The sequence below is a fragment of the Hyla sarda genome, chromosome 2 (assembly GCF_029499605.1).
Source record: "Hyla sarda isolate aHylSar1 chromosome 2, aHylSar1.hap1, whole genome shotgun sequence".
NCBI classification, from domain to species: Eukaryota; Metazoa; Chordata; class Amphibia; order Anura; family Hylidae; genus Hyla; species Hyla sarda.
Window position 1 is genome coordinate 63,612,314 of NC_079190.1, and position 21,018 is coordinate 63,633,331.

The 21,018-nt window shown below is 49.9% G+C and overlaps 7 non-coding genes across 7 annotated transcripts; all 7 read right to left on the reverse strand.

The window, feature by feature from the left end:
* Positions 1 to 242: 242 nt before the first annotated feature.
* Positions 243 to 314, reverse strand: TRNAC-GCA (transfer RNA cysteine (anticodon GCA)). Its single transcript has one exon. It is a non-coding gene; the product is annotated as a tRNA-Cys (tRNA).
* Positions 315 to 5,186: 4,872 nt separating this feature from the next.
* On the reverse strand, positions 5,187 to 5,258 carry TRNAC-GCA (transfer RNA cysteine (anticodon GCA)). Its single transcript has one exon. It is a non-coding gene; the product is annotated as a tRNA-Cys (tRNA).
* Positions 5,259 to 9,552: 4,294 nt separating this feature from the next.
* Positions 9,553 to 9,624, reverse strand: TRNAC-GCA (transfer RNA cysteine (anticodon GCA)). The gene has a single exon. It is a non-coding gene; the product is annotated as a tRNA-Cys (tRNA).
* A 356-nt stretch (positions 9,625 to 9,980) lies between these two features.
* On the reverse strand, positions 9,981 to 10,052 carry TRNAC-GCA (transfer RNA cysteine (anticodon GCA)). The gene has a single exon. It is a non-coding gene; the product is annotated as a tRNA-Cys (tRNA).
* Positions 10,053 to 14,836: 4,784 nt separating this feature from the next.
* TRNAC-GCA (transfer RNA cysteine (anticodon GCA)) lies at positions 14,837 to 14,908 on the reverse strand. Its single transcript has one exon. It is a non-coding gene; the product is annotated as a tRNA-Cys (tRNA).
* A 5,162-nt stretch (positions 14,909 to 20,070) lies between these two features.
* TRNAC-GCA (transfer RNA cysteine (anticodon GCA)) lies at positions 20,071 to 20,142 on the reverse strand. The gene has a single exon. It is a non-coding gene; the product is annotated as a tRNA-Cys (tRNA).
* Positions 20,143 to 20,474: 332 nt separating this feature from the next.
* Positions 20,475 to 20,546, reverse strand: TRNAC-GCA (transfer RNA cysteine (anticodon GCA)). The gene has a single exon. It is a non-coding gene; the product is annotated as a tRNA-Cys (tRNA).
* Between the last annotated feature and the right edge of the window lie 472 nt (positions 20,547 to 21,018).

Genomic DNA, 21,018 nt, shown 5'->3' on the forward strand with positions numbered 1-21,018 from the left:
TTTTTATTTTCAACATGCCACATGCTTCGACAGACACAACACCACTTTTGGCAGATCCACAACCTAGAATCCTCCATTCCAGGCAGTGGACCACCTTCCACGATGCCCCACAACTACACCTTCCTCCGCAACGCCCTCTAACCACTTACCTCGACAACTGCTCTCCTTGACATCCTCCTCGCCTCAGCTATAAACAACATATGTAGGATGTGGTTAAGCTGTAAAGAAAGCATGCGTGTGTTAGGGGGCACTCGGATTTGAGCCAAGGACCTCTTGATCTGCAGTCAAATGCTCTACCACTGAGCTATACCCCCGCAACACACAGCTAGCCAGCGTAACCGCACAGAGGGGGGATTCGAAGCTAAGTCCGAACTAGCTCTCGGCTTGCCTGTACTGTCCCAGTCAAATGTATATGAACCGGTGGGAAAAAAATTATTTTGTCAAAACAGGCCAAGACCACAGTCATCCTCGCCAGTTTCCATGAAGCTCTCATGGTCTAGTGGTTAGAGCTGCTGCCTTGGAGCTGAGAGGTTGTGAGTTCAAGTCCTGTGAAGACCCTGAAGCTCGTTTGGAGAAATTGTGGCAGCAGAGTGTGGAAGCGAAGGATGGTGTGTTTGTGTGAAGTGTTTGATGGTCGGGCATCCATAAGGTGTTGGAGAAGGAGCTATGGTGTGGATGGCTGTGGTAGCTGGTATGTGAGTGTGGGTGGGAAGGTTCCATAGGAAGAAGGTTGTTGGTGTGGAAGTGAGTGGTCCCGGTTCCTGGGTGGTACTTGGTGTGGAGGCAGTGGTGGTAATTGGTGTGAAGGGCTGGAGGCAATGGTGGATTGCAGAGGAGGTTTTCTTGATATAAAAAAACGAAACAAAAAAAAAGAGTAATAAAAGCCCCCATCTTTTTATCTTCGACAGACACAACACCACTTTTGGCAGATCCCCAACCTAGAATCCTTCATTCCAGGCAGTGGACCTATGGTAAGGTTCCATAGGAAGAAGGTTGTTGGTGTGGAAGTGAGTGGTCCCGGGTCCTGGGTGGTAGTTGGGGAGAAGGAGTGGTGGTAGTTGGTGTGAAGGGCTGGAGGCAGTGGTGGTAGTTGGTGTGAAGGGCTGGAGGCAGTGGTTTGCAGAGAGGGAGACCATTTTCTTGATATAAAAAAAATAAATAAAAATACAAAGGCATATAAAAGCCCCCATCTTTTTATTTTCAACATGCCACATGCTGCGACAGACACAACACCACTTTTGGCAGATCCCCAACCTAGAATCCTCCATTCCAGGCAGTGGACCACCTTCCACGATGCCCCACAACTACACCTTCTTCCGCAACGCCATCTAACCACTTACCTCGACAACTGCTCTCCTTGACATCCTCCTCGCCTCAGTTCATCCAGCGACATGCTCCAGGGTCTTCAGGGACATTGCTCTCCATTCCGCTCTCCCAGACATCCACCTCGCCTCAGTCCATCCATGCACCGATATCTTCCAATCCCATGAGTGGTGGTGGTGTGGGTGGTAAGGTTCCATAGGAAGAAGGTTGTTGGTGTGGAAGTGAGTGGTCCCGGGTCCTGGGTGGTAGTTGGGGAGAAGGAGTGGTGGTAGTTGGTGTGAAGGGCTGGAGGCAGTGGTGGTAGTTGGTGTGAAGGGCTGGAGGCAGTGGTGGATTGCAGAGGGGGAGACCATTTTCTTGATATAAAAAAAATTAATAAAAATACAAAGGCATATAAAAGCCCCCATCTTTTTATTTTCAACATGCCACATGCTTCGACAGACACAACACCACTTTTGGCAGATCCACAACCTAGAATCCTCCATTCCAGGCAGTGGACCACCTTCCACGATGCCCCACAACTACACCTTCCTCCGCAACGCCCTCTAACCACTTACCTCGACAACTGCTCTCCTTGACATCCTCCTCGCCTCAGTCCATCCAGCGACATGCCCCAGTCCCCCGATCCATTGCTCTCCATTCCACTCTCCTTGACATCCACCTCGCCTCAGTCCATCCATGGGTGGTAGTTGGGGTCCTGGGTCGTAGTTGGGGAGAAGGAGTGGTGGTAGTTGGTGTGAAGGGCTGGAGGCAGTGGTGGTAGTTGGTGTGGAGGGCTGGAGGCAGTGGTGGATTGCAGAGGGGGAGACCATTTTCTTGATATAAAAAAAATAAATAAAAATACAAAGGCATATAAAAGCCCCCATCTTTTTATTTTCAACATGCCACATGCTTTGACAGACACAACACCCCTTTTGGCAGATCCACAACCTAGAATCCTCCATTCCAGGCAGTGGACCACCTTCCACGATGCCTCACAACTACACCTTCCTCCGCAACGCCCTCTAACCACTTACCTCGACAACTGCTCTCCTTGACATCCTCCTCGCCTCAGTCAATCCAGCGACATACTCCAGTCCCCCGATCCATTGCTCTCCATTCCACTCTTCTTGACATCCACCTCGCCTCAGTCCATCCATGGGTGGTAGTTGGGGTCCTGGGTGGTAGTTGGGGAGAAGGAGTGGTGGTAGTTGGTGTGAAGGGCTGGAGGCAGTGGTGGTAGTTGGTGTGAAGGGCTTGAGGCAGTGGTGGATTGCAGAGGGGGAGACCATTTTCTTGATATAAAAAAAATAAATAAAAATACAAAGGCATATAAAAGCCCCCATCTTTTTATTTTCAACATGCCACATGCTTCGACAGACACAACACCACTTTTGGCAGATCCACAACCTAGAATCCTCCATTCCAGGCAGTGGACCACCTTCCACGATGCCCCACAACTACACCTTCCTCCGCAAAGCCCTCTAACCACTTACCTCGACAACTGCTCTCCTTGACATCCTCCTCGCCTCAGTCCATCCAGCGACATGCCCCAGTCCCCCGATCCATTGCTCTCCATTCCACTCTCCTTGACATCCACCTCGCCTCAGTCCATCCATGGGTTGTAGTTGGGGTCCTGGGTGGTAGTTGGGGAGAAGGAGTGGTGGTAGTTGGTGTGAAGGGCTGGAGGCAGTGGTGGTAGTTGGTGTGAAGGGCTGGAGGCAGTGGTGGATTGTAGAGGGGGAGACCATTTTCTTGATATAAAAAAAATTAATAAAAATACAAAGGCATATAAAAGCCCCCATCTTTTTATTTTCAACATGCCACATGCTTCGACAGACACAACACCACTTTTGGCAGATCCACAACCTAGAATCCTCCATTCCAGGCAGTGGACCACCTTCCACGATGCCCCACAACTACACCTTCCTCCGCAACGCCCTCTAACCACTTACCTCGACAACTGCTCTCCTTGACATCCTCCTCGCCTCAGTCCATCCAGCGACATGCCCCAGTCCCCCGATCCATTGCTCTCCATTCCACTCTCCTTGACATCCACCTCGCCTCAGTCCATCCATGGGTGGTAGTTGGGGTCCTGGGTCGTAGTTGGGGAGAAGGAGTGGTGGTAGTTGGTGTGAAGGGCTGGAGGCAGTGGTGGTAGTTGGTGTGGAGGGCTGGAGGCAGTGGTGGATTGCAGAGGGGGAGACCATTTTCTTGATATAAAAAAAATAAATAAAAATACAAAGGCATATAAAAGCCCCCATCTTTTTATTTTCAACATGCCACATGCTTTGACAGACACAACACCCCTTTTGGCAGATCCACAACCTAGAATCCTCCATTCCAGGCAGTGGACCACCTTCCACGATGCCTCACAACTACACCTTCCTCCGCAACGCCCTCTAACCACTTACCTCGACAACTGCTCTCCTTGACATCCTCCTCGCCTCAGTCAATCCAGCGACATACTCCAGTCCCCCGATCCATTGCTCTCCATTCCACTCTTCTTGACATCCACCTCGCCTCAGTCCATCCATGGGTGGTAGTTGGGGTCCTGGGTGGTAGTTGGGGAGAAGGAGTGGTGGTAGTTGGTGTGAAGGGCTGGAGGCAGTGGTGGTAGTTGGTGTGAAGGGCTTGAGGCAGTGGTGGATTGCAGAGGGGGAGACCATTTTCTTGATATAAAAAAAATAAATAAAAATACAAAGGCATATAAAAGCCCCCATCTTTTTATTTTCAACATGCCACATGCTTCGACAGACACAACACCACTTTTGGCAGATCCACAACCTAGAATCCTCCATTCCAGGCAGTGGACCACCTTCCACGATGCCCCACAACTACACCTTCCTCCGCAAAGCCCTCTAACCACTTACCTCGACAACTGCTCTCCTTGACATCCTCCTCGCCTCAGTCCATCCAGCGACATACTCCAGTCCCCCGATCCATTGCTCTCCATTCCACTCTTCTTGACATCCACCTCGCCTCAGTCCATCCATGGGTGGTAGTTGGGGTCCTGGGTGGTAGTTGGGGAGAAGGAGTGGTGGTAGTTGGTGTGAAGGGCTGGAGGCAGTGGTGGTAGTTGGTGTGAAGGGCTGGAGGCAGTGGTGGATTGTAGAGGGGGAGACCATTTTCTTGATATAAAAAAAATAAATAAAAATACAAAGGCATATAAAAGCCCCCATCTTTTTATTTTCAACATGCCACATGCTTTGACAGACACAACACCCCTTTTGGCAGATCCACAACCTAGAATCCTCCATTCCAGGCAGTGGACCACCTTCCACGATGCCCCACAACTACACCTTCCTCCGCAACGCCCTCTAACCACTTACCTCGACAACTGCTCTCCTTGACATCCTCCTCGCCTCAGTCAATCCAGCGACATGCTCCAGTCCCCCGATCCATTGCTCTCCATTCCACCGGCCTTGACATCCACCTCGCCTCAGTCCATCCATGGGTGGTAGTTGGGGTCCTGGGTGGTAGTTGGGGAGAAGGAGTGGTGGTAGTTGGTGTGAAGGGCTGGAGGCAGTGGTGGTAGTTGGTGTGAAGGGCTTGAGGCAGTGGTGGATTGCAGAGGGGGAGACCATTTTCTTGATATAAAAAAAATAAATAAAAATACAAAGGCATATAAAAGCCCCCATCTTTTTATTTTCAACATGCCACATGCTTCGACAGACACAACACCACTTTTGGCAGATCCACAACCTAGAATCCTCCATTCCAGGCAGTGGACCACCTTCCACGATGCCCCACAACTACACCTTCCTCCGCAACGCCCTCTAACCACTTACCTCGACAACTGCTCTCCTTGACATCCTCCTCGCCTCAGCTATAAACAACATATGTAGGATGTGGTTAAGCTGTAAAGAAAGCATGCGTGTGTTAGGGGGCACTCGGATTTGAGCCAAGGACCTCTTGATCTGCAGTCAAATGCTCTACCACTGAGCTATACCCCCGCAACACACAGCTAGCCAGCGTAACCGCACAGAGGGGGGATTCGAAGCTAAGTCCGAACTAGCTCTCGGCTTGCCTGTACTGTCCCAGTCAAATGTATATGAACCGGTGGGAAAAAAATTATTTTGTCAAAACAGGCCAAGACCACAGTCATCCTCGCCAGTTTCCATGAAGCTCTCATGGTCTAGTGGTTAGAGCTGCTGCCTTGGAGCTGAGAGGTTGTGAGTTCAAGTCCTGTGAAGACCCTGAAGCTCGTTTGGAGAAATTGTGGCAGCAGAGTGTGGAAGCGAAGGATGGTGTGTTTGTGTGAAGTGTTTGATGGTCGGGCATCCATAAGGTGTTGGAGAAGGAGCTATGGTGTGGATGGCTGTGGTAGCTGGTATGTGAGTGTGGGTGGGAAGGTTCCATAGGAAGAAGGTTGTTGGTGTGGAAGTGAGTGGTCCCGGTTCCTGGGTGGTACTTGGTGTGGAGGCAGTGGTGGTAATTGGTGTGAAGGGCTGGAGGCAATGGTGGATTGCAGAGGAGGTTTTCTTGATATAAAAAAACGAAACAAAAAAAAAGAGTAATAAAAGCCCCCATCTTTTTATCTTCGACAGACACAACACCACTTTTGGCAGATCCCCAACCTAGAATCCTTCATTCCAGGCAGTGGACCTATGGTAAGGTTCCATAGGAAGAAGGTTGTTGGTGTGGAAGTGAGTGGTCCCGGGTCCTGGGTGGTAGTTGGGGAGAAGGAGTGGTGGTAGTTGGTGTGAAGGGCTGGAGGCAGTGGTGGTAGTTGGTGTGAAGGGCTGGAGGCAGTGGTTTGCAGAGAGGGAGACCATTTTCTTGATATAAAAAAAATAAATAAAAATACAAAGGCATATAAAAGCCCCCATCTTTTTATTTTCAACATGCCACATGCTGCGACAGACACAACACCACTTTTGGCAGATCCCCAACCTAGAATCCTCCATTCCAGGCAGTGGACCACCTTCCACGATGCCCCACAACTACACCTTCTTCCGCAACGCCATCTAACCACTTACCTCGACAACTGCTCTCCTTGACATCCTCCTCGCCTCAGTTCATCCAGCGACATGCTCCAGGGTCTTCAGGGACATTGCTCTCCATTCCGCTCTCCCAGACATCCACCTCGCCTCAGTCCATCCATGCACCGATATCTTCCAATCCCATGAGTGGTGGTGGTGTGGGTGGTAAGGTTCCATAGGAAGAAGGTTGTTGGTGTGGAAGTGAGTGGTCCCGGGTCCTGGGTGGTAGTTGGGGAGAAGGAGTGGTGGTAGTTGGTGTGAAGGGCTGGAGGCAGTGGTGGTAGTTGGTGTGAAGGGCTGGAGGCAGTGGTGGATTGCAGAGGGGGAGACCATTTTCTTGATATAAAAAAAATTAATAAAAATACAAAGGCATATAAAAGCCCCCATCTTTTTATTTTCAACATGCCACATGCTTCGACAGACACAACACCACTTTTGGCAGATCCACAACCTAGAATCCTCCATTCCAGGCAGTGGACCACCTTCCACGATGCCCCACAACTACACCTTCCTCCGCAACGCCCTCTAACCACTTACCTCGACAACTGCTCTCCTTGACATCCTCCTCGCCTCAGTCCATCCAGCGACATGCTCCAGTCCCCCGATCCATTGCTCTCCATTCCACTCTCCTTGACATTCACTTCGCCTCAGTCCATCCATGGGTGGTAGTTGGGGTCCAAGGTGGTAGTTGGGGAGAAGGAGTGGTGGTAGTTGGTGTGAAGGGCTGGAGGCAGTGGTGGTAGTTGGTGTGAAGGGTTGGAGGCAGTGGTGGATTGCAGAGGGGGAGACCATTTTCTTGATATAAAAAAAAAAAAAAAATACAAAGGCATATAAAAGCCCCCATCTTTTCATTTTCAACATGCCACATGCTTCGACAGACACAACACCACTTTTGGCAGATCCACAACCTAGAATCCTCCATTCCAGGCAGTGGACCACCTTCCACGATGCCCCACAACTACACCTTCCTCCGCAACGCCCTCTAACCACTTACCTCGACAACTGCTCTCCTTGACATCCTCCTCGCCTCAGTCCATCCAGCGACATGCCCCAGTCCCCCGATCCATTGCTCTCCATTCCACTCTCCTTGACATCCACCTCGCCTCAGTCCATCCATGGGTGGTAGTTGGGGTCCTGGGTCGTAGTTGGGGAGAAGGAGTGGTGGTAGTTGGTGTGAAGGGCTGGAGGCAGTGGTGGTAGTTGGTGTGGAGGGCTGGAGGCAGTGGTGGATTGCAGAGGGGGAGACCATTTTCTTGATATAAAAAAAATAAATAAAAATACAAAGGCATATAAAAGCCCCCATCTTTTTATTTTCAACATGCCACATGCTTTGACAGACACAACACCCCTTTTGGCAGATCCACAACCTAGAATCCTCCATTCCAGGCAGTGGACCACCTTCCACGATGCCCCACAACTACACCTTCCTCCGCAACGCCCTCTAACCACTTACCTCGACAACTGCTCTCCTTGACATCCTCCTCGCCTCAGTCAATCCAGCGACATACTCAAGTCCCCCGATCCATTGCTCTCCATTCCACTCTTCTTGACATCCACCTCGCCTCAGTCCATCCATGGGTGGTAGTTGGGGTCCTGGGTGGTAGTTGGGTAGAAGGAGTGGTGGTAGTTGGTGTGAAGGGCTGGAGGCAGTGGTGGTAGTTGGTGTGAAGGGCTTGAGGCAGTGGTGGATTGCAGAGGGGGAGACCATTTTCTTGATATAAAAAAAATAAATAAAAATACAAAGGCATATAAAAGCCCCCATCTTTTTATTTTCAACATGCCACATGCTTCGACAGACACAACACCACTTTTGGCAGATCCACAACCTAGAATCCTCCATTCCAGGCAGTGGACCACCTTCCACGATGCCCCACAACTACACCTTCCTCCGCAACGCCCTCTAACCACTTACCTCGACAACTGCTCTCCTTGACATCCTCCTCGCCTCAGTCCATCCAGCGACATACTCCAGTCCCCCGATCCATTGCTCTCCATTCCACTCTTCTTGACATCCACCTCGCCTCAGTCCATCCATGGGTGGTAGTTGGGGTCCTGGGTGGTAGTTGGGGAGAAGGAGTGGTGGTAGTTGGTGTGAAGGGCTGGAGGCAGTGGTGGTAGTTGGTGTGAAGGGCTGGAGGCAGTGGTGGATTGTAGAGGGGGAGACCATTTTCTTGATATAAAAAAAATAAATAAAAATACAAAGGCATATAAAAGCCCCCATCTTTTTATTTTCAACATGCCACATGCTTTGACAGACACAATACCCCTTTTGGCAGATCCACAACCTAGAATCCTCCATTCCAGGCAGTGGACCACCTTCCACGATGCCCCACAACTACACCTTCCTCCGCAATGCCCTCTAACCACTTACCTCGACAACTGCTCTCCTTGACATCCTCCTCGCCTCAGTCCATCCAGCGACATGCTCCAGTCCCCCGATCCATTGCTCTCCATTCCACCGGCCTTGACATCCACCTCGCCTCAGTCCATCCACCGATATCTTCCAATCCCACGAGCCAGCACTCTCCCATCCACCAGACATCCGAGATTCTCACGATCCATCTCTTTTAACAGCTTCCATCTTCAGGGTCTTCACAGGATTCGAACTCACAACCTCTTCGCTACAAGGCGGCTGCTCTAACCACTTGGCCGTGGGAGCTGCTTGTCAGGCACATGCGGCGACCAAGGTCTTGGCCTGTTTTGGCACACAGAGCAACTGCACAGAGGAAGGGGGGGGAGGGGACTCCAACCTAAGGTGGAGCTAGCTCTCAACTTGCTATGTCAAGATCCCTGAATGCTAAGTGGTTAGCCTTGCCACCTTACAGTGTGAAGGTGGTGGGTTCAATCTATAAATGTAACTTAGATGTAAGTTTTGTCAAACCACAAAAAGATCAAAGAGTTACATTCGTGGATCTTAAAGGGATACTCGTGTGTCAATTTTTTTTTTTAATTAACTGGTGCCAAAAAGTTATACAGATTAGTAAATGACTTGTATTTAAAGCTCTTTACTAATATCAGCTGCTTTATACTACAGAGGAAGTTCTATGGTTCATTTCTGTCTGACCCCAATGCTCCACCAAGAAAAAATTGTGCATTAGCGGGCATTTGTATTTGAATCAAGGACCTCTTGAACCTCTGCGCTCCAGGGTGGCTGCTCATCAACTGGATGAGGCGACCAAAATCTTGCAGTGCAAAGCTAGTGGGGGTCTGCTATAAACAACATATGTAGGATGCGGTTAAGCTGTAAAGAAAGCATGCGTGTGTTAGGGGGCACTTGGATTTGAACCAAGGACCTCTTGATCTGCAGTCAAATGCTCTACCACTGAGCTATACCCCCGCAACCTGCAGCTCATCTGTACCTCAACATTTTTAATTTTCTGCAATAAACTACATATGTGGGATACAGTTAAGCTTGTAAAGAAAAAAAAATGTGTGTTACGGGCACTTGGACCTCTTTACATGCAGTCAAATGCTCTATCACTGAGCTTTAGCACCACAACATGTGGCTTGTTTGCACCTCAACGTTGCCTCCGGCCCTTCACACCAACTACCACCACTCCTTCTCCCCAACTACCACCCAGGACCCGGGACCACTCACTTCCACACCAACAACCTTCTTCCTATGGCGCCTCCCACCCACCACCACTACATATGTGGGATATGGTTAAGTCGTAAAGCAAAAAAATGTGTGTTAGGGGGCACTCGGATTTGAGCCAAGGACCTCTTGATCTGCAGTCAAATGCTCTACCACTGAGCTATACCCCCGCAACACACAGCTTGCCAACGAAACCGCACAGAGGGGGGATTCGAAGCTAAGTCCGAACTAGCTCTCGGCTTGCCTGTACTGTCCCAGTCAAATGTATATGAACCGGTGGGAAAAAAATTATTTTGTCAAAACAGGCCAAGACCACAGTCATCCTTGCCAGTTTCCATGAAGCTCTCATGGTCTAGTGGTTAGAGCTGCTGCCTTGGAGCTGAGAGGTTGTGAGTTCAAGTCCTGTGAAGACCCTGAAGCTCGTTTGGAGAAATTGTGGCAGCAGAGTGTGGAAGCGAAGGATGGTGTGTTTGTGTGAAGTGTTTGATGGTCGGGCATCCATAAGGTGTTGGAGAAGGAGCTATGGTGTGGATGGCTGTGGTAGCTGGTATGTGAGTGTGGGTGGGAAGGTTCCATAGGAAGAAGGTTGTTGGTGTGGAAGTGAGTGGTCCCGGTTCCTGGGTGGTACTTGGTGTGGAGGCAGTGGTGGTAATTGGTGTGAAGGGCTGGAGGCAATGGTGGATTGCAGAGAAGGTTTTCTTGATATAAAAAAACGAAACAAAAAAAAAGACTAATAAAAGCCCCCATCTTTTTATCTTCGACAGACACAACACCACTTTTGGCAGATCCCCAACCTAGAATCCTTCATTCCAGGCAGTGGACCTATGGTAAGGTTCCATAGGAAGAAGGTTGTTGGTGTGGAAGTGAGTGGTCCCGGGTCCTGGGTGGTAGTTGGGGAGAAGGAGTGGTGGTAGTTGGTGTGAAGGGCTGGAGGCAGTGGTGGTAGTTGGTGTGAAGGGCTGGAGGCAGTGGTTTGCAGAGGGGGAGACCATTTTCTTGATATAAAAAAAAAAAATAAAAATACAAAGGCATATAAAAGCCCCCATCTTTTTATTTTCAACATGCCACATGCTGCGACAGACACAACACCACTTTTGGCAGATCCCCAACCTAGAATCCTCCATTCCAGGCAGTGGACCACCTTCCACGATGCCCCACAACTACACCTTCCTCCGCAACGCCCTCTAACCACTTACCTCGACAACTGCTCTCCTTGACATCCTCCTCGCCTCAGTTCATCCAGCGACATGCTCCAGGGTCTTCAGGGACATTGCTCTCCATTCCGCTCTCCCTGACATCCACCTCGCCTCAGTCCATCCATGCACCGATATCTTCCAATCCCATGAGTGGTGGTGGTGTGGGTGGTAAGGTTCCATAGGAAGAAGGTTGTTGGTGTGGAAGTGAGTGGTCCCGGGTCCTGGGTGGTAGTTGGGGAGAAGGAGTGGTGGTAGTTGGTGTGAAGGGCTGGAGGCAGTGGTGGTAGTTGGTGTGAAGGGCTGGAGGCAGTGGTGGATTGCAGAGGGGGAGACCATTTTCTTGATATAAAAAAAATTAATAAAAATACAAAGGCATATAAAAGCCCCCATCTTTTTATTTTCAACATGCCACATGCTTCGACAGACACAACACCACTTTTGGCAGATCCACAACCTAGAATCCTCCATTCCAGGCAGTGGACCACCTTCCACGATGCCCCACAACTACACCTTCCTCCGCAACGCCCTCTAACCACTTACCTCGACAACTGCTCTCCTTGACATCCTCCTCGCCTCAGTCCATCCAGCGACATGCTCCAGTCCCCCGATCCATTGCTCTCCATTCCACTCTCCTTGACATTCACTTCGCCTCAGTCCATCCATGGGTGGTAGTTGGGGTCCAAGGTGGTAGTTGGGGAGAAGGAGTGGTGGTAGTTGGTGTGAAGGGCTGGGGGCAGTGGTGGTAGTTGGTGTGAAGGGTTGGAGGCAGTGGTGGATTGCAGAGGGGGAGACCATTTTCTTGATATAAAAAAAAAAAAAAAAATACAAAGGCATATAAAAGCCCCCATCTTTTTATTTTCAACATGCCACATGCTTCGACAGACACAACACCACTTTTGGCAGATCCACAACCTAGAATCCTCCATTCCAGGCAGTGGACCACCTTCCACGATGCCCCACAACTACACCTTCCTCCGCAACGCCCTCTAACCACTTACCTCGACAACTGCTCTCCTTGACATCCTCCTCGCCTCAGTCCATCCAGCGACATGCCCCAGTCCCCCGATCCATTGCTCTCCATTCCACTCTCCTTGACATCCACCTCGCCTCAGTCCATCCATGGGTGGTAGTTGGGGTCCTGGGTCGTAGTTGGGGAGAAGGAGTGGTGGTAGTTGGTGTGAAGGGCTGGAGGCAGTGGTGGTAGTTGGTGTGGAGGGCTGGAGGCAGTGGTGGATTGCAGAGGGGGAGACCATTTTCTTGATATAAAAAAAAAAATAAAAATACAAAGGCATATAAAAGCCCCCATCTTTTTATTTTCAACATGCCACATGCTTTGACAGACACAACACCCCTTTTGGCAGATCCACAACCTAGAATCCTCCATTCCAGGCAGTGGACCACCTTCCACGATGCCCCACAACTACACCTTCCTCCGCAACGCCCTCTAACCACTTACCTCGACAACTGCTCTACTTGACATCCTCCTCGCCTCAGTCCATCCAGCGACATACTCCAGTCCCCCGATCCATTGCTCTCCATTCCACTCTTCTTGACATCCACCTCGCCTCAGTCCATCCATGGGTGGTAGTTGGGGTCCTGGGTGGTAGTTGGGGAGAAGGAGTGGTGGTAGTTGGTGTGAAGGGCTGGAGGCAGTGGTGGTAGTTGGTGTGAAGGGCTTGAGGCAGTGGTGGATTGCAGAGGGGGAGACCATTTTCTTGATATAAAAAAATAAATAAAAATACAAAGGCATATAAAAGCCCCCATCTTTTTATTTTCAACATGCCACATGCTTCGACAGACACAACACCACTTTTGGCAGATCCACAACCTAGAATCCTCCATTCCAGGCAGTGGACCACCTTCCACGATGCCCCACAACTACACCTTCCTCCGCAACGCCCTCTAACCACTTACCTCGACAACTGCTCTCCTTGACATCCTCCTCGCCTCAGTCCATCCAGCGACATACTCCAGTCCCCCGATCCATTGCTCTCCATTCCACTCTTCTTGACATCCACCTCGCCTCAGTCCATCCATGGGTGGTAGTTGGGGTCCTGGGTGGTAGTTGGGGAGAAGGAGTGGTGGTAGTTGGTGTGAAGGGCTGGAGGCAGTGGTGGTAGTTGGTGTGAAGGGCTGGAGGCAGTGGTGGATTGCAGAGGGGGAGACCATTTTCTTGATATAAAAAAATAAAAAAAAATACAAAGGCATATAAAAGCCCCCATCTTTTTATTTTCAACATGCCACATGCTTTGACAGACACAACACCACTTTTGGCAGATCCACAACCTAGAATCCTCCATTCCAGGCAGTGGACCACCTTCCACGATGCCCCACAACTACACCTTCCTCCGCAACGCCCTCTAACCACTTACCTCGACAACTGCTCTCCTTGACATCCTCCTCGCCTCAGTCCATCCAGCGACATGCTCCAGTCCCCCGATCCATTGCTCTCCATTCTACTCTCCTTGACATTCACCTCGCCTCAGTCCATCCATGGGTGGTAGTTGGGGTCCAAGGTGGTAGTTGTTGAGAAGGAGTGGTGGTAGTTGGTTTGAAGGGCTGGAGGCAGTGGTGGTAGTTGGTGTGAAGGGCTGGAGGCAGTGGTGGTAGTTGGTGTGAAGGGCTGGAGGCAGTGGTTTGCAGAGGGGGAGACCATTTTCTTGATATAAAAAAAATAAATAAAAATACAAAGGCATATAAAAGCCCCCATCTTTTTATTTTCAACATGCCACATGCTTTGACAGACACAATACCCCTTTTGGCAGATCCACAACCTAGAATCCTCCATTCCAGGCAGTGGACCACCTTCCACGATGCCCCACAACTACACCTTCCTCCGCAATGCCCTCTAACCACTTACCTCGACAACTGCTCTCCTTGACATCCTCCTCGCCTCAGTCCATCCAGCGACATTCTCCAGTCCCCCGATCCATTGCTCTCCATTCCACCGGCCTTGACATCCACCTCGCCTCAGTCCATCCATGCACCGATATCTTCCAATCCCACGAGCCAGCACTCTCCCATCCACCAGACATCCGAGATTCTCACGATCCATCTCTTTTAACAGCTTCCATCTTCAGGGTCTTCACAGGATTCGAACTCACAACCTCTTCGCTACAAGGTGGCTGCTCTAACGACTTGGCCGTGGGAGCTGCTTGTCAGGCACATGCGGCGACCAAGGTCTTGGCCTGTTTTGGCACACAGAGCAACTGCACAGAGGAAGGGGGGGGAGGGGACTCCAACCTAAGGTGGAGCTAGTTCTCAACTTGCTATGTCAAGATCCCTGAATGCTAAGTGGTTAGCCTTGCCACCTTACAGTGTGAAGGTGGTGGGTTCAATCTATAAATGTAACTTAGATGTAAGTTTTGTCAAACCACAAAAAGATCAAAGAGTTACATTCGTGGATCTTAAAGGGATACTCGTGTGTCAATTTTTTTTTTTAATTAACTGGTGCCAAAAAGTTATACAGATTAGTAAATGACTTGTATTTAAAGCTCTTTACTAATATCAGCTGCTTTATACTACAGAGGAAGTTCTATGGTTCTTTTCTGTCTGACCCCAATGCTCCACCAAGAAAAAATTGTGCATTAGCGGGCATTTGTATTTGAATCAAGGACCTCTTGAACCTCTGCGCTCCAGGGTGGCTGCTCATCAACTGGATGAGGCGACCAAAATCTTGCAGTGCAAAGCTAGTGGGGGTCTGCTATAAACGACATATGTAGGATGTGGTTAAGCTGTAAAGAAAGCATGCGTGTGTTAGGGGGCACTCGGATTTGAACCAAGGACCTCTTGATCTGCAGTCAAATGCTCTACCAATGAGCTATACCCCCGCAACCTGCAGCTCATCTGTACCTCAACATTTTTAATTTTCTGCAATAAACTACATATGTGGGATACAGTTAAGCTTGTAAAGAAAAAAAATGTGTGTTACGGGCACTTGGACCTCTTTACATGCAGTCAAATGCTCTACCACTGAGCTTTAGCACCACAACATGTGGCTTGTTTGCACCTCAACGTTGCCTCCAGCCCTTCTCCCCAACTACCACCCAGGACCCGGGACCACTCACTTCCACACCAACAACCTTCTTCCTATGGCGCCTCCCCCCCACCACCACTACATATGTGGGATATGGTTAAGTCGTAAAGCAAAAAAATGTGTGTTAGGGGGCACTCGGATTTGAGCCAAGGACCTCTTGATCTGCAACACAACACACAGCTTGCCAGCGTAACCGCACAGAGGGGGGATTCGAAGCTAAGTCCGAACTAGCTCTCGGCTTGCCTGTACTGTCCCAGTCAAATGTATATGTACCGGTGGGGAAAAAATTATTTTGTCAAAACAGGCCAAGACCACAGTCATCCTTGCCAGTTTCCATGAAGCTCTCATGGTCTAGTGGTTAGAGCTGCTGCCTTGGAGCTGAGAGGTTGTGAGTTCAAGTCCTGTGAAGACCCTGAAGCTCGTTTGGAGAAATTGTGGCAGCAGAGTGTGGAAGCGAAGGATGGTGTGTTTGTGTGAAGTGTTTGATGGTCGGGCATCCATAAGGTGTTGGAGAAGGAGCTATGGTGTGGATGACTGTGGTAGCTGGTATGTGAGTGTGGGTGGGAAGGTTCCATAGGAAGAAGGTTGTTGGTGTGGAAGTGAGTGGTCCCGGTTCCTGGGTGGTACTTGGTGTGGAGGCAGTGGTGGTAATTGGTGTGAAGGGCTGGAGGCAATGGTGGATTGCAGAGGAGGTTTTCTTGACATAAAAAAATGAAACAAAAAAAAAGACTAATAAAAGCCCCCATCTTTTTATCTTCGACAGACACAACACCACTTTTGGCAGATCCCCAACCTAGAATCCTTCATTCCAGGCAGTGGACCTATGGTAAGGTTCCATAGGAAGAAGGTTGTTGGTGTGGAAGTGAGTGGTCCCGGGCCCTGGGTGGTAGTTGGGGAGAAGGAGTGGTGGTAGTTGGTGTGAAGGGCTGGAGGCAGTGGTGGTAGTTGGTGTGAAGGGCTGGAGGCAGTGGTGGTAGTTGGTGTGAAGGGCTGGAGGCAGTGGTTTGCAGAGGGGGAGACCATTTTCTTGATATAAAAAAAATAAATAAAAATACAAAGGCATATAAAAGCCCCCATCTTTTTATTTTCAACATGCCACATGCTGCGACAGACACAACACCACTTTTGGCAGATCCCCAACCTAGAATCCTCCATTCCAGGCAGTGGACCACCTTCCACGATGCCCCACAACTACACCTTCTTCCGCAACGCCATCTAACCACTTACCTCGACAACTGCTCTCCTTGACATCCTCCTCGCCTCAGTTCATCCAGCGACATGCTCCAGGGTCTTCAGGGACATTGCTCTCCATTCCGCTCTCCCTGACATCCACCTCGCCTCAGTCCATCCATGCACCGATATCTTCCAATCCCATGAGTGGTGGTGGTGTGGGTGGTAAGGTTCCATAGGAAGAAGGTTGTTGGTGTGGAAGTGAGTGGTCCCGGGTCCTGGGTGGTAGTTGGGGAGAAGGAGTGGTGGTAGTTGGTGTGAAGGGCTGGAGGCAGTGGTGGTAGTTGGTGTGAAGGGCTGGAGGCAGTGGTGGATTGCAGAGGGGGAGACCATTTTCTTGATATAAAAAAAATTAATAAAAATACAAAGGCATATAAAAGCCCCCATCTTTTTATTTTCAACATGCCACATGCTTCGACAGACACAACACCACTTTTGGCAGATCCACAACCTAGAATCCTCCATTCCAGGCAGTGGACCACCTTCCACGATGCCCCACAACTACACCTTCCTCCGCAACGCCCTCTAACCACTTACCTCGACAACTGCTCTCCTTGACATCCTCCTCGCCTCAGTCCATCCAGCGACATGCTCCAGTCCCCCGATCCATTGCTCTCCATTCCACTCTCCTTGACATTCACTTCGCCTCAGTCCATCCATGGGTGGTAGTTGGGGTCCAAGGTGGTAGTTGGGGAGAAGGAGTGGTGGTAGTTGGTGTGAAGGGCTGGAGGCAGTGGTGGTAGTTGGTGTGAAGGGTTGGAGGCAGTGGTGGATTGCAGAGGGGGAGACCATTTTCTTGATATAAAAAAATAAAATAAAATACAAAGGCATATAAAAGCCCCCATCTTTTTATTTTCAACATGCCACATGCTTCGACAGACACAACACCACTTTTGGCAGATCCACAACCTAGAATCCTCCATTCCAGGCAGTGGACCACCTTCCACGATGCCCCACAACTACACCTTCCTCCGCAACGCCCTCTAACCACTTACCTCGACAACTGCTCTCCTTGACATCTTCCTCGCCTCAGTCCATCCAGCGACATGCCCCAGTCCCCCGATCCATTGCTCTCCATTCCACTCTCCTTGACATCCACCTCGCCTCAGTCCATCCATGGGTGGTAGTTGGGGTCCTGGGTCGTAGTTGGGGAGAAGGAGTGGTGGTAGTTGGTGTGAAGGGCTGGAGGCAGTGGTGGTAGTTGGTGTGGAGGGCTGGAGGCAGTGGTGGATTGCAGAGGGGGAGACCATTTTCTTGATATAAAAAAAATAAATAAAAATACAAAGGCATATAAAAGCCCCCATCTTTTTATTTTCAACATGCCACATGCTTTGACAGACACAACACCCCTTTTGGCAGATCCACAACCTAGAATCCTCCATTCCAGGCAGTGGACCACCTTCCACGATGCCCCACAACTACACCTTCCTCCGCAACGCCCTCTAACCACTTACCTCGACAACTGCTCTCCTTGACATCCTCCTCGCCTCAGTCCATCCAGCGACATACTCCAGTCCCCCGATCCATTGCTCTCCATTCCACTCTTCTTGACATCCACCTCGCCTCAGTCCATCCATGGGTGGTAGTTGGGGTCCTGGGTGGTAGTTGGGGAGAAGGAGTGGTGGTAGTTGGTGTGAAGGGCTGGAGGCAGTGGTGGTAGTTGGTGTGAAGGGCTTGAGGCAGTGGTGGATTGCAGAGGGGGAGACCATTTTCTTGATATAAAAAAATAAATAAAAATACAAAGGCATATAAAAGCCCCCATCTTTTTATTTTCAACATGCCACATGCTTCGACAGACACAACACCACTTTTGGCAGATCCACAACCTAGAATCCTCCATTCCAGGCAGTGGACCACCTTCCACGATGCCCCACAACTACACCTTCCTCCGCAACGCCCTCTAACCACTTACCTCGACAACTGCTCTCCTTGACATCCTCCTCGCCTCAGTCCATCCAGCGACATACTCCAGTCCCCCGATCCATTGCTCTCCATTCCACTCTTCTTGACATCCACCTCGCCTCAGTCCATCCATGGGTGGTAGTTGGGGTCCTGGGTGGTAGTTGGGGAGAAGGAGTGGTGGTAGTTGGTGTGAAGGGCTGGAGGCAGTGGTGGTAGTTGGTGTGAAGGGCTGGAGGCAGTGGTGGATTGCAGAGGGGGAGACCATTTTCTTGATATAAAAAAATAAAAAAAAATACAAAGGCATATAAAAGCCCCCATCTTTTTATTTTCAACATGCCACATGCTTTGACAGACACAACACCACTTTTGGCAGATCCACAACCTAGAATCCTCCATTCCAGGCAGTGGACCACCTTCCACGATGCCCCACAACTACACCTTCCTCCGCAACGCCCTCTAACCACTTACCTCGACAACTGCTCTCCTTGACATCCTCCTCGCCTCAGTCCATCCAGCGACATGCTCCAGTCCCCCTATCCATTGCTCTCCATTCTACTCTCCTTGACATTCACCTCGCCTCAGTCCATCCATGGGTGGTAGTTGGGGTCCAAGGTGGTAGTTGGGGAGAAGGAGTGGTGGTAGTTGGTGTGAAGGGCTGGAGGCAGTGGTGGTAGTTGGTGTGAAGGGTTGGAGGCAGTGGTGGATTGCAGAGGGGGAGACCATTTTCTTGATATAAAAAAAAAAAAAAAAATACAAAGGCATATAAAAGCACCCATCTTTTTATTTTCAACATGCCTCATGCTTTGACAGACACAACACCCCTTTTGGCAGATCCACAACCTAGAATCCTCCATTCCAGGCAGTGGACCACCTTCCACGATGCCCCACAACTACACCTTCCTCCGCAATGCCCTCTAACCACTTACCTCGACAACTGCTCTCCTTGACATCCTCCTCGCCTCAGTCCATCCAGCGACATGCTCCAGTCCCCCGATCCATTGCTCTCCATTCCACCGGCCTTGACATCCACCTCGCCTCAGTCCATCCATGCACCGATATCTTCCAATCCCACGAGCCAGCACTCTCCCATCCACCAGACATCCGAGATTCTCACGATCCATCTCTTTTAACAGCTTCCATCTTCAGGGTCTTCACAGGATTCGAACTCACAACCTCTTCGCTACAAGGTGGCTGCTCTAACCACTTGGCCGTGGGAGCTGCTTGTCAGGCACATGCGGCGACCAAGGTCTTGGCCTGTTTTGGCACACAGAGCAACTGCACAGAGGAAGGGGGGGGAGGGGACTCCAACCTAAGGTGGAGCTAGTTCTCAACTTGCTATGTCAAGATCCCTGAATGCTAAGTGGTTAGCCTTACCACCTTACAGTGTGAAGGTGGTGGGTTCAATCTATAAATGTAACTTAGATGTAAGTTTTGTCAAACCACAAAAAGATCAAAGAGTTACATTCGTGGATCTTAAAGGGATACTCGTGTGTCAATTTTTTTTTTTTAATTAACAGGTGCCAAAAAGTTATACAGATTAGTAAATGACTTGCATTTAAAGCTCTTTACTAATATCAGCTGCTTTATACTACAGAGGAAGTTCTATGGTTCTTTTCTGTCTGACCCCAATGCTCCACCAAGAAAAAATTGTGCATTAGCGGGCATTTGTATTTGAACAAGGACCTCTTGAACCTCTGCGCTCCAGGGTGGCTGCTCATCAACTGGATGAGGCGACCAAAATCTTGCAGTGCAAAGCTAGTGGGGGTCTGCTATAAACGACATATGTAGGATGTGGTTAAGCTGTAAAGAAAGCATGCGTGTGTTAGGGGGCACTCGGATTTGAACCAAGGACCTCTTGATCTGCAGTCAAATGCTCTACCACTGAGCTATACCCCCGCAACCTGCAGCTCATCTGTACCTCAACATTTTTAATTTTCTGCAATAAACTACATATGTGGGATACAGTTAAGCTTGTAAAGAAAAAAAATGTGTGTTACGGGCACTTGGACCTCTTTACATGCAGTCAAATGCTCTACCACTGAGCTTTAGCACCACAACATGTGGCTTGTTTGCACCTCAACGTTGCCTCCAGCCCTTCTCCCCAACTACCACCCAGGACCCGGGACCACTCACTTCCACACCAACAACCTTCTTCCTATGGCGCCTCCCCCCCACCACCACTACATATGTGGGATATGGTTAAGTCGTAAAGCAAAAAAATGTGTGTTAGGGGGCACTCGGATTTGAGCCAAGGACCTCTTGATCTGCAGTCAAATGCTCTACCACTGAGCTATACCCCCGCAACACACAGCTTGCCAGCGTAACCGCACAGAGGGGGGATTCGAAGCTAAGTCCGAACTAGCTCTCGGCTTGCCTGTACTGTCCCAATCAAATGTATATGAACCGGTGGGAAAAAAATTATTTTGTCAAAACAGGCCAAGACCACAGTCATCCTTGCCAGTTTCCATGAAGCTCTCATGGTCTAGTGGTTAGAGCTGCTGCCTTGGAGCTGAGAGGTTGTGAGTTCAAGTCCTGTGAAGACCCTGAAGCTCGTTTGGAGAAATTGTGGCAGCAGAGTGTGGAAGCGAAGGATGGTGTGTTTGTGTGAAGCGTTTGATGGTCGGGCATCCATAAGGTGTTGGAGAAGGAGCTATGGTGTGGATGGCTGTGGTAGCTGGTATGTGAGTGTGGGTGGGAAGGTTCCATAGGAAGAAGGTTGTTGGTGTGGAAGTGAGTGGTCCCGGTTCCTGGGTGGTACTTGGTGTGGAGGCA